Source organism: Procambarus clarkii, chromosome 14 (genome assembly GCF_040958095.1).
Source record: "Procambarus clarkii isolate CNS0578487 chromosome 14, FALCON_Pclarkii_2.0, whole genome shotgun sequence".
In the NCBI taxonomy this organism is placed as follows: domain Eukaryota; kingdom Metazoa; phylum Arthropoda; class Malacostraca; order Decapoda; family Cambaridae; genus Procambarus; species Procambarus clarkii.
Genome location: NC_091163.1, coordinates 2,724,004 through 2,737,656, shown reverse-complemented (window position 1 = coordinate 2,737,656; position 13,653 = coordinate 2,724,004).

The following is a 13,653-nucleotide window of genomic DNA, read 5'->3' as shown; positions in this document are numbered from 1 at the left end:
AACACACATACGAGAGTAAACGAGTTGTGTAAACCAGGAACAATCATTCAATCCACTCTTGTGTTTCGTGTTTGGCAACAAATTACTCCATTAAACATTGCAGTCAAAGCATTGTCGTTCGTAGGATTGAAGTATACATGGTCTTCCTCAGGCTGTAATTACCTGTAAAATATTTACATCAAATGCAAATACTTACAATGAACATTGTTAACGTTCGTGAAGAGAGGGGTTGTAGCCATTCATTTATACATATATGTATTACACACATCAGCAGTGAGATATCAAACTTTGAGATATCATGGCCTTTGAGACATCAAGTTGGACAGATATTGGCAGAAAATTGAGGCATATGAACGCATATTGGAAGTTGATGATGGAAAAAGAGACTCTCGAACCAAATGGAAAAATGAGATCAAGAAGAAAAGGCTAAGAAATAAATGACGTGCAAAAAATATTTTCTGAATCTCTTTTTGAGATCACGGAAGAAAGTTAGTTTAAGACAGACAGACACAGAGGGAGAGGGAAGTAGCAGTTGACCTGAATGACGACTGAACGAGTCAAGAAAGTCAGCAGGAGATGGTGTAAGATTTTTCAAGATTACATCACACACAAAATAATAACCAAGACATTACTTAAATATTACACTAGGAAAACCTGCATGGATTATCGTACTTTAATCTCTATTACATCACTATCAATCGACTTGATAATGATCCAAGACGGACTGAAACGTCGTCGTCTCCTTATCTTCGAGAGAGTGGTTTGGTCATCACTTCTTTGTCAACATTGCATCGTTCTTATAGTTATCAATGTTTTTTATGATAATAATTATCATTATAATCGTTATTAGTTTATCCCGATAGTTACTTTGTTGCAAGTTATGACTACACTTTGTATATGGAGTTACTGCAATACAAGTATAAATATAATTTATTTATCATCTTGTGTTATTAGATATTTAGTGTATATATATATATATATATATATATATATATATATATATATATATATATATATATATATATAAATATATATATATATATATATATATATATATATATATATATATATATATATATAAATATATATATATATATATATATATATATATATATATATATATATATATATATATATATATATATATATAAAAGTTTGTGAGGGTACCACCTCTGGTGCCAATGTGGGGACCCATAGCCTCGGAGAAGAAAATAAAAAGTATTCAGAGGAGACCTTGTGGTTTCTCACTGAACACTAATATTATCTTCTCCTACCACCCCCATTCTTTTGTATGTACACATATATATTTACTTTATTTGAACTTTGTTACAAAAAAGGAGTTACATATGGGTTACAAAGATGGTTATCATAGGTTGTCGAGTTCCTCCAGCTCCTCAGATGGCGGGCAGGAACCCTGGATGCAGTGCGCATTTCCCCTCTGTATCGCCACACTGAGGCGCTGGAAAAGAAAGCTTGCAGCTCTTGGGTCCCTTGTTGTTTCAATGAGCCTAGAACCCAGTTCCTTCAAAAAACTGGTAGCACTTTTACCCCAGGCGCCGAGTGTCTCAGAAGCAATGGGGACAAAATTGTAGTGGTGATCCAGTTCTCTATACTTACGGGATTTGGCTGCTTCCCTGTGGGTGGCAGCGCCACCTGTTTGTGCAACACTGAGGTTAATGTAGGTGTTAGCCAGGGTTGATACGCACGTGTAGTCCCATACCAACTGCTTGCCATTCTTCCAGGGGTTCACTGTGATACCATCCGGGCGACCAATAAGAGCATCAGAGTTACGGGGCGTTAGGTAACGGGGCTCTCTTTCAGCTGGGCATCCAGCTGTGGTGAGGCTCCTCTTGATGATGTCGTTAACTTCACTGTGCCTCAAGTGCCATCCCCCTGTGCTTTGGCAGAGTAGGCCATGATGGCCGTACCTGTCAGCCACCACCTCGCCGCAAATACACCTATATCTGGTGTGGATTGGGGCAGCAAGGCGGAGGGCCACAGCAATTCGGAGGGCGTGTGGTGTGAGACGCGTGCCAGTTGCCGACATTGGGGTTGCTAACAGGAAATCCCCTGCATGTGGTGCTGCTACTGCTGTGAGGCGAGCAATGTCATGTTGTGTTGTTGCAGCACCCAGGCACTCTGCAGCAACTTGGTCTACAATGGGGCCATCCCAGCTGGATTGCTTGTGGGCTTTTGGGGATGGTGGTTGAGGTGATGGGCCTGCACGAGAGGCCCACTCTGTGGCACAGCGTGTAAAATTGGGATCATGTACACCTGCCAGCTGATGTAAGTGGGCAGGTAGAATTTCCTTCACAAGGTCGTCGGATGCTGATAAGGAGGACAGGAAGGCTGGAACAGCGATTTGCGTTGCTGTTCGAACTCCGAGGCCCCCAAGTCTTACGGGAAGAGAGGCTTGTTTCCACTGTAGGTCATCGAGAGAGAGGTTAAGGGCTTTTTCTAGCATTGATTTCAGTAACCGGTCATACTCACTTAGTTTTTGGCTACTGTAAGATGGTGAACACCTCCGAAAGTAGGTTAACCTGGGGGGGGACAGACATCTGGTGATGAGGTAGAGTGCATCTTGAGCATCAATATCCTCAATCCTCCCATCCATCCTCTTAAGGTCGGCGATTTTCTTATCAAGGACCTCATCGATGGCTTTCAACCCCAGGGGAGCTCCTAGGAGTGTGCTGTCTTCAGGTTTAGTTTTTATGGATATTTGGCAGAAGACCCTCTATTCTCTCTACGATGCCCTGGTTGGAACATATTATTTCACATTTAGAAGGGTTTAGGGTGAGGGTTTAGGGTAAATATATATATATATATATATATATATATATATATATATATATATATATATATATATATATATATATATATATATATATATATATATACTAAGGTGTGCTCCCTCCTTCAACACCCCAAAATTAACAGAATATAACACACTCCTAAGGTCAATAACCGTGAAAGTGTTAAACCTCTCCCTGCAAGATGACCAATGGGACCAAGCAACGAGTAGCATAAATTGAGACTAGAACAACGCGCACCAGCTGTCAGGTGGAACTATGAGAGTCAGCTGGCTATGTGGGGCGCAGGTGTCTAGTCTCAAAGGGCTTGGGAGAATTTTCCCCGCAAGTTTGGCGCGTGTCAGACGCGTGTGAGGGTCTGGTGTTTCGGTATGAGGTCAGGAAAGATGGGGGGTTATGCTGTGTGAGGGTAGGAGAGTATGTAGGGCTATGTGGTATGTGGTATAGTAAGGAATATGAGGATAATACTAAATGAATATGTATGTGTGTTTGCCGTAGACTTAATCCTGTGTGTAGATAATAGTTTTGATTAAAAGATGATAGTAAGTAAAGCTATGTAGAGGCTGTGTGTAGGTGTGAGGGGTCCCAACATATGTTGATGGGGTGGGTGAGGGGTGGGGGTATGGGTGAGGGAGGGGAGCTTCCCCTTGGCTGGAGAGTGTTTAGGATCATTTGTGGTTTGTGGTTTTTACGGGCATTATTTTTCATCGAGCTATGCACACTGCCGGAAGTGAGAGGAGGGTAGGAAAGAGCAGAGTCCAGGAGGAGATGAGAGCTGCAGCAGGAGGGATGTGGTCCATTAGCCTTAATCGCTTTCAAGTCTATTTTCTTTGAGTTATGCAGCTGTGTTTGGTGATGATCCATGAGGGTAATAGTTCGGCCATACATGACAGGAAGTGTGAAGGAGGAGGAGGAGGAGGAGGAGGGTGAGAAAGCGAGAGCAGACACTCTTAAGTTGTGAATGAGATGAGGCATCAGTTGGTGGAGAAGGTCTGTTTTATGTAACAATGCATGGGAGTGTATAGGTGACAGACCTGGACGGATGTGGTCCATTACCCACTTACCCTTAAGAGTTTTTCAAAGTCTGCAGAGGGGTGTGTGTGTACTGCCCACTGGTCAGAGGGTAACTGAAGAGCATTTCCAAGTAGCTGGTGTGATCATATCTTCCACTCCCAGAGGGAGCGCAATGGCTGCCATTACTTCCTCCTACACGGGCGGAAGTGCCCGGGTATCCATTACCCACTGCGGTTTCGTTAAGGAAAGGGAGATGTAGCTACTGTCAGCGACTCCACCTATTCCACTTACCACCCCCTCTCACTGGGGGAGTGACGGTAATGGGGTGTACCATCTCTCTCTCTCTCTCCCCCCCCCCCCTCTCTCTCTCTCTCTCTCTCTCTCTCTCTCTATCTCTCTCTCTCTCTATCTCTCTCTCGGTCTCTCTCTCTCTCGGTCTCTCTCTCTCTCTCTGTCTCTCTCTCTCTCTGTCTCTCTCTCTCTCTCTCTCTCTCGCTCTCTCTCTCTCTCTCTCTCTCTCTCTCTCTCTCTCTCTCTCTCTCTCTCTCTCTCTCTCTCTCTCTCTCTCTCTCTCTCTCTCTCTCTGTCTCTCTCTCTCTCTCTCTCTCTCTCTCTCTCTCTCTCTCTCTCTCTCTCTCTCTCTCTCTCTCTCTCTCTCTCTCTCTCTCTCTCTCTCTCTCTCTCTCTCCCCCTCCCTCTCACTCTCTCTACATTATATGCGGGGGTTACATAGTGTGTCAAGAACTGCCTACGTGGTGCTACACAGCCCAATCACGCAGGGTGATAAAGTCATATGGGTAGTAAAGGCTTGCAGAGACGCATAAAGGAATCCAGGACTGAACCCCTCAATTCATTTTTAGCTAAGCAAGTTACAATCATGACGAGCTAGTAACAAAATTCAATATAAGTCGACACATTGACACGGGAGACGTGATCACTACCTACAATTATTTTTGTTAACTCTGATTGCAATATTTGCTGTCCAAATAAATATCATTGAAATGTATGCGTGTCTACTCAATCTCCATCACCTCTTCTTCCTACACCCGTTACTGCTGTGCAGACCTTGTAACACACAACGTCAAGCAACGTTCATTCTCTCTCCCTTAGGTGAGCAATGTTCCCCCCATACAAATTCCAAGGAAAGTAAACATATATAAGACAATGCGGAAAAACATAGTCTTGATACTATTATTAAATTGACTTGTTCATTTTCCCCGAGTTCAAGGCTGTCTCTCTAAGACCTACATTATCCAAATGTAAACAGACCGGATGAGTCGATAGTGAATTAGCTCTGGGTTATGTCTGTTTTTCAGTTCTTATAACATATGAAAATGTATGCGTGTCTACTCATTCCGTCTCGTTAGGGTCTGACCTTGTTCCTTTCCATAGCGTGAATTTTCACTCACCATCGTCCTTCGCGCTCATCAGCCATTAGTGATCGTTCGATCCAGCAGAAAAAACAGAGACTGCTGACTGTGTAACAGTTTGAGCCCTCTGTAACACATTGTAACATAACAGGGAAATCAACTTTCTGTCTGATGACCAAATAACATTATTAAAAATGTAAACCATGTTTAGCCATTACATCCAAACACAATAAAAGATTACCACAGACCTGTTTAGTTCATGTATTGCATTATATCGTTACATAACGTAAAGTGGAAATCATCTTTCTGTCTGATGACCAAATATCATTTTGTAAATGTGAAGCTTTGTAAATTTAATTTTAAACAAAGGTGTGCCACCAGTCCACGAACTAAGAGGGGAGAGTTAGGAAGAAAAGTCTTTGTGAAATAGGCACAGAAGAGTTTGGGGAGACGTGTTCATCACCTACAAATTCTAATATTATTTGTTAACTGCGTGATCACAACATATACCTCCTGATTTCTTGTTCTGCCTCGCACTAGTCAATAAACACAATTTTGTGTCATTTCTTGACTAAAATAGCACTCCGAAACATCTTTGCACTTTTAATTTAAAATAGTTAGCCCTGGTTATGACTGTTTAAGCAGTCTATCTGATAGAAAAAAACAGAGACTAGTGTTAGCATAGTGGGTGCAAAAAATAGTTTATCATTCTCCTAATACGTTTTATTCAATAACTGGTAGACATAACTGACAGACATAACACAGCATAATGCTTTACATGGTGTTAGCATAATGGGTGAGAAAATAGTTTATCATTATCTTAATACGTTTTATTCAATAACTGGTATACATAGCACATCATAATGCACCCACATGGAGATAACATAACATATCACATCATAATGCACTTACATGACTACTAGATTTCAGCGGAGTTTCAAAAAGTTTTTTTTAGCTTTAGGCTCGGATTTTAGATTTTTTTTTTAGGTTTTTCTATAGTCAGACGATTATCACTTCGTTTAATCTTTCGTTTGGGTGGGGGAGGTGCGATTATTTCACGCTCAACCTCGTTATCACTATCACTGTCATTGGTCGTATCAATATAGCTGGATCTATTAAGATCGTCCCCAACTCGAATCCTTGGCAGAGGGGTGAAGTTTTCGTCATCACTGCTTACTATCACCGACTGAGACACGGGTTCCATTCATCACGACCTCTAGCCCGAGATGTGGGTTTGTGTGAACTTAGTTTAGAGTTGTGGGCTGTGGCCTAGGAGGGGTGAGAGCTGAGTTTAGGACTATGGTTCGTAGTCGTGACTTGGAGCGAACTAAGTTAGGGGTTGAGGAAAAGATTCATATCAATGTCTGTTAGCAAACCACTCTGTTGACTATCTGTAAGCATTATACGCTCATCCAGTAAGGCTTCTACATTAAAATCATTTTCGGTCTGAGTAGCGGGGTTATCCTCTGAGAGAGAAATAGCGACAAACACCTCATCATCATGGCCTTCACTCATAGTCAAGAGATCTGGATACTCACCCCCCCCCCCTGTGAAATATCCCCACTCATTCTTACAACTTCTTCTTCAGTCCTATTATTGCCAGTACTAGTAGTAGTAGTGTCATTACCTACTCTACACCCCCCAGTTAAAAGACTGGGGGACAGCACCTCTTCAACGGTATTCATAAAATATAATGTGTTATTCCCCCTCTCATCAGCCGTCTTGCCAGCAAGTACACAATGAGGGATAGTGTTATTACTACTACTACTACTTCTTTCACCACGATCTCCATCAGCAGGACCAGTAGCGAGTGTGGTAGTGGTGTGTGTAGGGAGACAAGCACTTGCGGTGCGTGTGGCACCAGCAGGGGTGACACCAGCTGCGCCCTGGTCGCTACGGTCCCCATCACCAACGTGGGAGGGGGGGGGGGGCTAACACCGTAGTCGTCTGGAGTAGGGGGGAGGTCACAACCACCTCCCCGGTGTTTGTGTGTATGTGAGTATTCTCCAAGAATATGAAAATATTCCCCCCGGAGGTGGGTCTGCTGCTGCTGCTGGTGGTGCTGCTGCTTCTGCTGTTCCCGCCGCGGCTGCTAGCTTTCTCCAGGTAGTCTAAAAAAAAGTTTACATTACTAGCATAACACACACATACACACACACACACACACACACACACACACACACACACACACACACACACACACACACACACACACACACACACACTCTCCCCATTATTGTTATTATTTGTTACTACTACATCAACATCAGCAAACAACAAGAAGCATCTTAGCACAATATAACTCGACTTAAGGGAAACATACCACGTATTATTGCCAAGGCTTGACCTAAGCGCTCATCACCAACCAAGTGAGGAGGAGAGGCTACACCGGCAGCTGAGCGTCGAACTGACATCTTGGATTGGTGGGTGGGTGGATGGAGTGTTTACACTACCAGGTCAGGGCGAGCTATATACACCCTTTCAAGAGGGGTGACTCCTTACCACACGCCTCCACCACCCACAGCGTTAATAATAAAAATAATTAATAAGGATAATATAAAAGAATCAACTTTAGATTTGTTTTTATTAAGAGATAGTAGGAAGAAGTAGAGGTACTACATCTCCTCGACATACAGGACATTTGTCACATCTTGTTACACAATCCGAACATATTACCATATGCCTACAGGGAATGAGAACAGTGTTTATTTCTCGGGTGAAACATACCTTGCAATAAAACCTACCTACACCAGGCATTGCATTCTCTTCCGCAACAACATCCACACGTTCATCCACCTCCACTACTGCGGGAACTGGGCAGGGGGAAATAACACCTTGGGACAATAATACTTCTAAGGGAGATTCAGCTACCTCATCTGTGTCCTCACTTTCATCCACTCGATCTAAAAACCATAACAGCACCTCTTCACAGTTAGATTCGCCAAGGAGAGGTAATATATCCTTTTTAATCTTGAGGTATTCTCTTAGCGCAGCTCGCAGGGTGTGGCATGGGAATCTCATTGTAGTAGCGAGTCCATTGAAATAATCAAGTCCTTGCAGGAGCGTGTTAATCAGTGTTTCATCAACAGGTTTTGTCAGTCGAGGAGGTGAGAAAGGGACCGCATTTTTAATGAAAGCTCGATCTTTCTTCAAGTTTAAGTAGATGCACTCTGGATAATATCGAGCGTGGAGCGTCCAGTGGTTGTCCGAAGGTTCGAAGTTAACAAGTCCACCACCACAATAAAAGCATCGTATATGGTCTCCAATTCCTAAGAAAAAAGAAAAAATATATAAATATTTTTTATATAAATAAATAAATAAATAAATAAATAAATAAATAAGAAAATAAATACTAGGACGCCTCAAACAGACATGACTCGTGTGAATACATTAAGACAATAATAATAATAATAACAATAATAATAATAATATCGTCCAATACTCACCACAAGAGAAAAAACCAGCACGGGACAATTCTCCTGGAGACTGCCCTCTCATATCAGGCCAGATGATTCCAAATGAGTCATATACCCCGCAATCTCTGTCTGGGTATACGGGTATAGAGAATGGTAGAATTCCCGAATTTTCTCCGCTCCATTCCACAGAACCTACAATTATTAAAACAAATAATAATAATAAAATTAATATATATATATATATATATATATATATATATATATATATATATATATATATATATATATATATATATACATATATATATATATATATATATATATACATATATATATATATATATATATATATATATATATATATATATATATATATATATATGTATATATATACTGCCTTAGACTAATTTCCATAGTGAACGAGATGTGAAGGAATATACCAAGCTCTCCTCAACTTAGAAAAAAAATCGTAGCGTGGTGCAAAGTCAATATAAAACCTCATTGTTGAGATTATAGTATTACACCTATCTTACTGCTAGAATGGACTATAATCCACGTTTAATAAATAATAGTAAATAAATAATATAAAATACATAGCTACGGAGTGTGGTTAATCATTAACTGGAAACTATCCTGGGAGCATTTGTGCACCCGCGCCACACACACGCACATGATGAGGATAAAAGGGGGTGGGTAGATCACACTAATTCATTACTGTCCGCTCATCGCACCCCTGTGTTTCATCTATATTGCGTTGGGGGAAAAAAATGAACTCCATAGCCAAAATGAACTCTGTAGAAATTCATCACGGATACATGACGGATGAGGAGTTTAACAATCGAGAGTGCTGCATTGTCTACTCTGTAAATTGTATTTCATGCTCCCCCTACGGCCTGTCCCAGGGCATTGCTGATAAGTATCCTCACGCAAGCGCTTACGCCAGAACGCAATTGTATAATCTAAAGAGATGCATCAGAGAAGACCGTCCAACACCTGGATCCATTCACATCAGCAGAGGCGGTCAAGGACCAAGCACAGTAGCCTTGGCAACGCAGTATGGATTAGGGAAGCCTATTGAGAGGAATGATATTGCTCAACCCATCACCTATAAATCAAAAGATTACTCTATGGTTAAAGGTTTGCATGCTGATACGAAAGAAAACCGCTTGTTATACATGGCGAAATTATTAGAAGAACTCTTATTATATATTGAAGATACTGAGGAGATCAAGAAAGTTATTCTCCCTTGGGGTGTAGGTATGTCGGGTCGGTGTGAAGATGCAGAGTGGGAAGTACTTACCTCCCCATTATTTAAAATATGCAGGGGAGTTTAAAACCTTATAACGTCAAAGTGATTTTAGTCCGTCCCAGGGAAACGGACGAAACAAGACAGGAAACCCGCTAACCTTCGCACGACCGTATAGAGGGATGACTGCTCTCCGACTCATTTCTACCACTCTATTCATCAGATAAGATGGTGGCAACTGTAGCTGGTAGCCTTTCATCTTTTTCGGAGTACTCTTACTCCGACTGCATCATCTACGATATGGACGCCACTAGCGTGATGATGAGTGGGGTGGTTGAAGAATTATGGACTCGTTATCCCTATGCTTGCATTCGTCGGAGTAAACTACCCTACAAAAATCGTGCAGAGAGAAGAGACCGAGCCCTGCCTGGAGAGATTGTCTATGGTGAACCCCCTCAATTCAACAATCGAATTGGTGACGACCCTCATCTACCTCATCTCATTGGATTAATAACACATCACGCTGGAGGGAAATAATCTAAACCCCTAAACATGTCGATGAAGGAAATCAAGACATTATATGCTGCTATATGACCCGCACTACTACAGAGGCTTACAGTTGGATACAGAAGAAATGCGTCGCTATTGGTTTGCAAAATCTCTGCGTAAGGCCTTTGCAGTCATCTTAACAAGAGAAGAAGAATATAAAATTAATAGCACAATTTTCCCTTTTGGACTTGGGATGGGCTGTGGTCAGTATTGGAAGAGCTACAATCAGGAAGTATGGAGACTGAAATATCTACCCATAATGATGAAGTTGGAGCGGCATTACCAGCGTCGCGGGTTGAAATTTGTGATGGTTGACTCCGCAAGCAATGCAATCCCTGCAGCATTGCCTACACACGGTGTGCTTACACATAAGTTAAGTGAAAGAGTTGCCTCTGCTTATCATCGGATGAAGAACAACAATTTAAACGCGGATGTGGTCGAGGCAGAAGGTGAAACTACAAAACCCCCTTGCAGAGCCGTGCTGATAAAAGACCTCACAGGAGATATTGAACTCATTGATTTAACAGTCGACTAGAAATATATAAACTATTCACTTTATTTATTTACTATTGTTACCATTTTTCCATGCTTGCAATTAATAAAAATAATAATATTATACTCTGTGTTTATCTTCCCACTTTAACAAGCAGTTGAGTGTGTTTACAGATGTAATAGAGGAATGAAAAGAGTAAATGGTAACTATATACTGTATATAATCCTTACATCCGCAAACTTGCGTTTAATAACTGACAAGATGTGTTCAAGGTATATGCTTCATAAGATATCCAGTCTTAAAGACTGCAAAGTAGAAAGTGATTATCTGGCAACGGATGAGTTCCATCCTGGTGACTGTATAGTGTATGATATTCCTTCAATTCACGCCATTCAGGAGGAATGTCATGCGAGATCTGGGAAAGGTATCCTTATACACGACTACAGCGCGCGATTCAACCATTAAGTAACTATGTGGTGGTGGCTGATCGCATCAAAGTGTGAGGAGCGGTCTTTTCTCCTTCTCCCTCACCAGAAAGACTACCACATGTTATAGCTATTGTGACCCGGTATAGCGCAGGACCACCAATAGAAAATAACGCTGTTAGCAAAAAAATTCTATTAGAACAGTGTGAGGAGGATACAGATTGTATAATGAAGGGACTCCGCAACGATACTAAGATCAAGAGACGATGGAGCTTCAAATTATGCATTTATCAAATTTTAAGCATGACTAAGCGACATAATTCAATCAAGTGCGTCAAAATTCCTTATGGGTTGGGAATGATTGACAGTGATGACTTGAATCCAGATGAAAAGCTTGAATGGGAGGTCAACTACTACACAGCTCTGGCTCACTTAGCCATGGTGTTAAAAAAAACATGGAAAACAACTCATAATAGTTGAAAAAAAATGAAGACGTTTGGTAGTTATGTCTACCAGTTATTGAATAAAACGTATTAAGAGAATGATAAACTATTTTTTTCACCCATTATGCTAACACCATGTGACTGCATTATGCTATGTTATATCTGTCAGTTATGTCTACCAGTTATTGAATAAAACGTATTAGGAGAATGATGAACTATTTTTTGCACCCATTATGCTAACACCATGTGACTGCATTATGCTGTGTTATGTCTGTCAGTTATGTCTACCAGTTATTGAATAAAACGTATTAGGAGAATGATGAACTATTTTTTGCACCCACTATGCTAACACTAGTCTCTGTTTTTTTCTATCAGATAGACTGCTAAAACAGTCATAACCAGGGCTAACTATTTTAAATTAAAAGTGCAAAGATGTTTCGGAGTGCTATTTTAGTCAAGAAATGACACAAAATTGTGTTTATTGACTAGTGCGAGGCAGAACAAGAAATCAGGAGGTATATGTTGTGATCACGCAGTTAACAAAAATTTTTAGAATTTGTAGGTGGTGAACACGTCTCTCCAAACTCTTTTGTGCCTATTTCACAAAGACTTTTCTTCCTAACTCTCCCCTCTTAGTTCGTGGACTGGTGGCACACCTTTGTTTAAAATTAAATTTACAAAGCTTTACATTTACAAAATGATACATGGTCATCAGACAGAAAGATGATTTCCACTTTACGTTATGTAACGATATAATGCAATACATGAACTAAACAGGTCTGTGGTAATCTTTTATTGTGTTTGGATGTAATGGCTAAATATGGTTTACATTTTTAATAATGTTATTTGGTCATCAGACAGAAAGATGATGATTTCCACGTTACGTTACGTTACGTTACGTTATGTAACAATATAATGTTATTTGGACATCAGACAGAAAGTTGATTTCCACGTTACGTTACAATGTGTTACAGAGGGCTGAAACTGTCACACAGTCAGCAGTCTCTGTTTTTCTGCTGGATCGAACGATCACTAATGGCTGATGAGCGCGAAGGACGATGGTGAGTGAAAACTCGCGCTATGGAAAGGAACAAGGTCAGACCCTAACGAGACGGAATGAGTAGACACGCATACATTTTCATATGTTATAAGAACTGAAAAACAGACATAACCCAGAGCTAATTCACTATCGACTCATCCGGTCTGTTTACATTTGGATAATGTAGGTCTTAGAGAGACAGCCTTGAACTCGGGGATAATGAACAAGTCAATTTAATAATAGTATCAAGACTATGTTATTCCGCATTGTCTTATATATGTTTACTTTCTTTGGAATTTGTATGTGGGGAACATTGCTCACCTAAGGGAGAGAGAATGAACGTTGCTTGACGTTGTGTGTTACAAGGTCTGCACAGCAGTAACGGGTGTAGGAAGAAGAGGTGATGGAGATTGAGTAGACACGCATACATTTCAATGATATTTATTTGGACAGCAGATGTTGCGATCAGAGTTAACAAAAATAATTGTAGGTAGTGATCACGTCTCCCGTGTCAATGTGTCGACTTATATTGAATTTTGTAACTAGCTCATCATGATTGTAACCTGCTTAGCTAAAAATTAATTGTGGGGTTTGGTCCTGGACTCCTTTATGCGTCTCTGCAAGCCTTTACTACCCATATGACTTAATCACCCTGCGTGATTGGGCTGTTTAGCAACACGTAGGCAGTTCCTGACACACTATGTAACCCCGCATATAATGTAGAGTGAGAGGGAGCGAGAGAGAGAGAGAGAGAGAGAGAGAGAGAGAGAGAGAGAGAGAGAGAGGGAGAGAGAGGGAGAGAGAGAGACAGAGAGAGAAAGAGAGAGAGAGAGAGAGAGAGAGAGAGA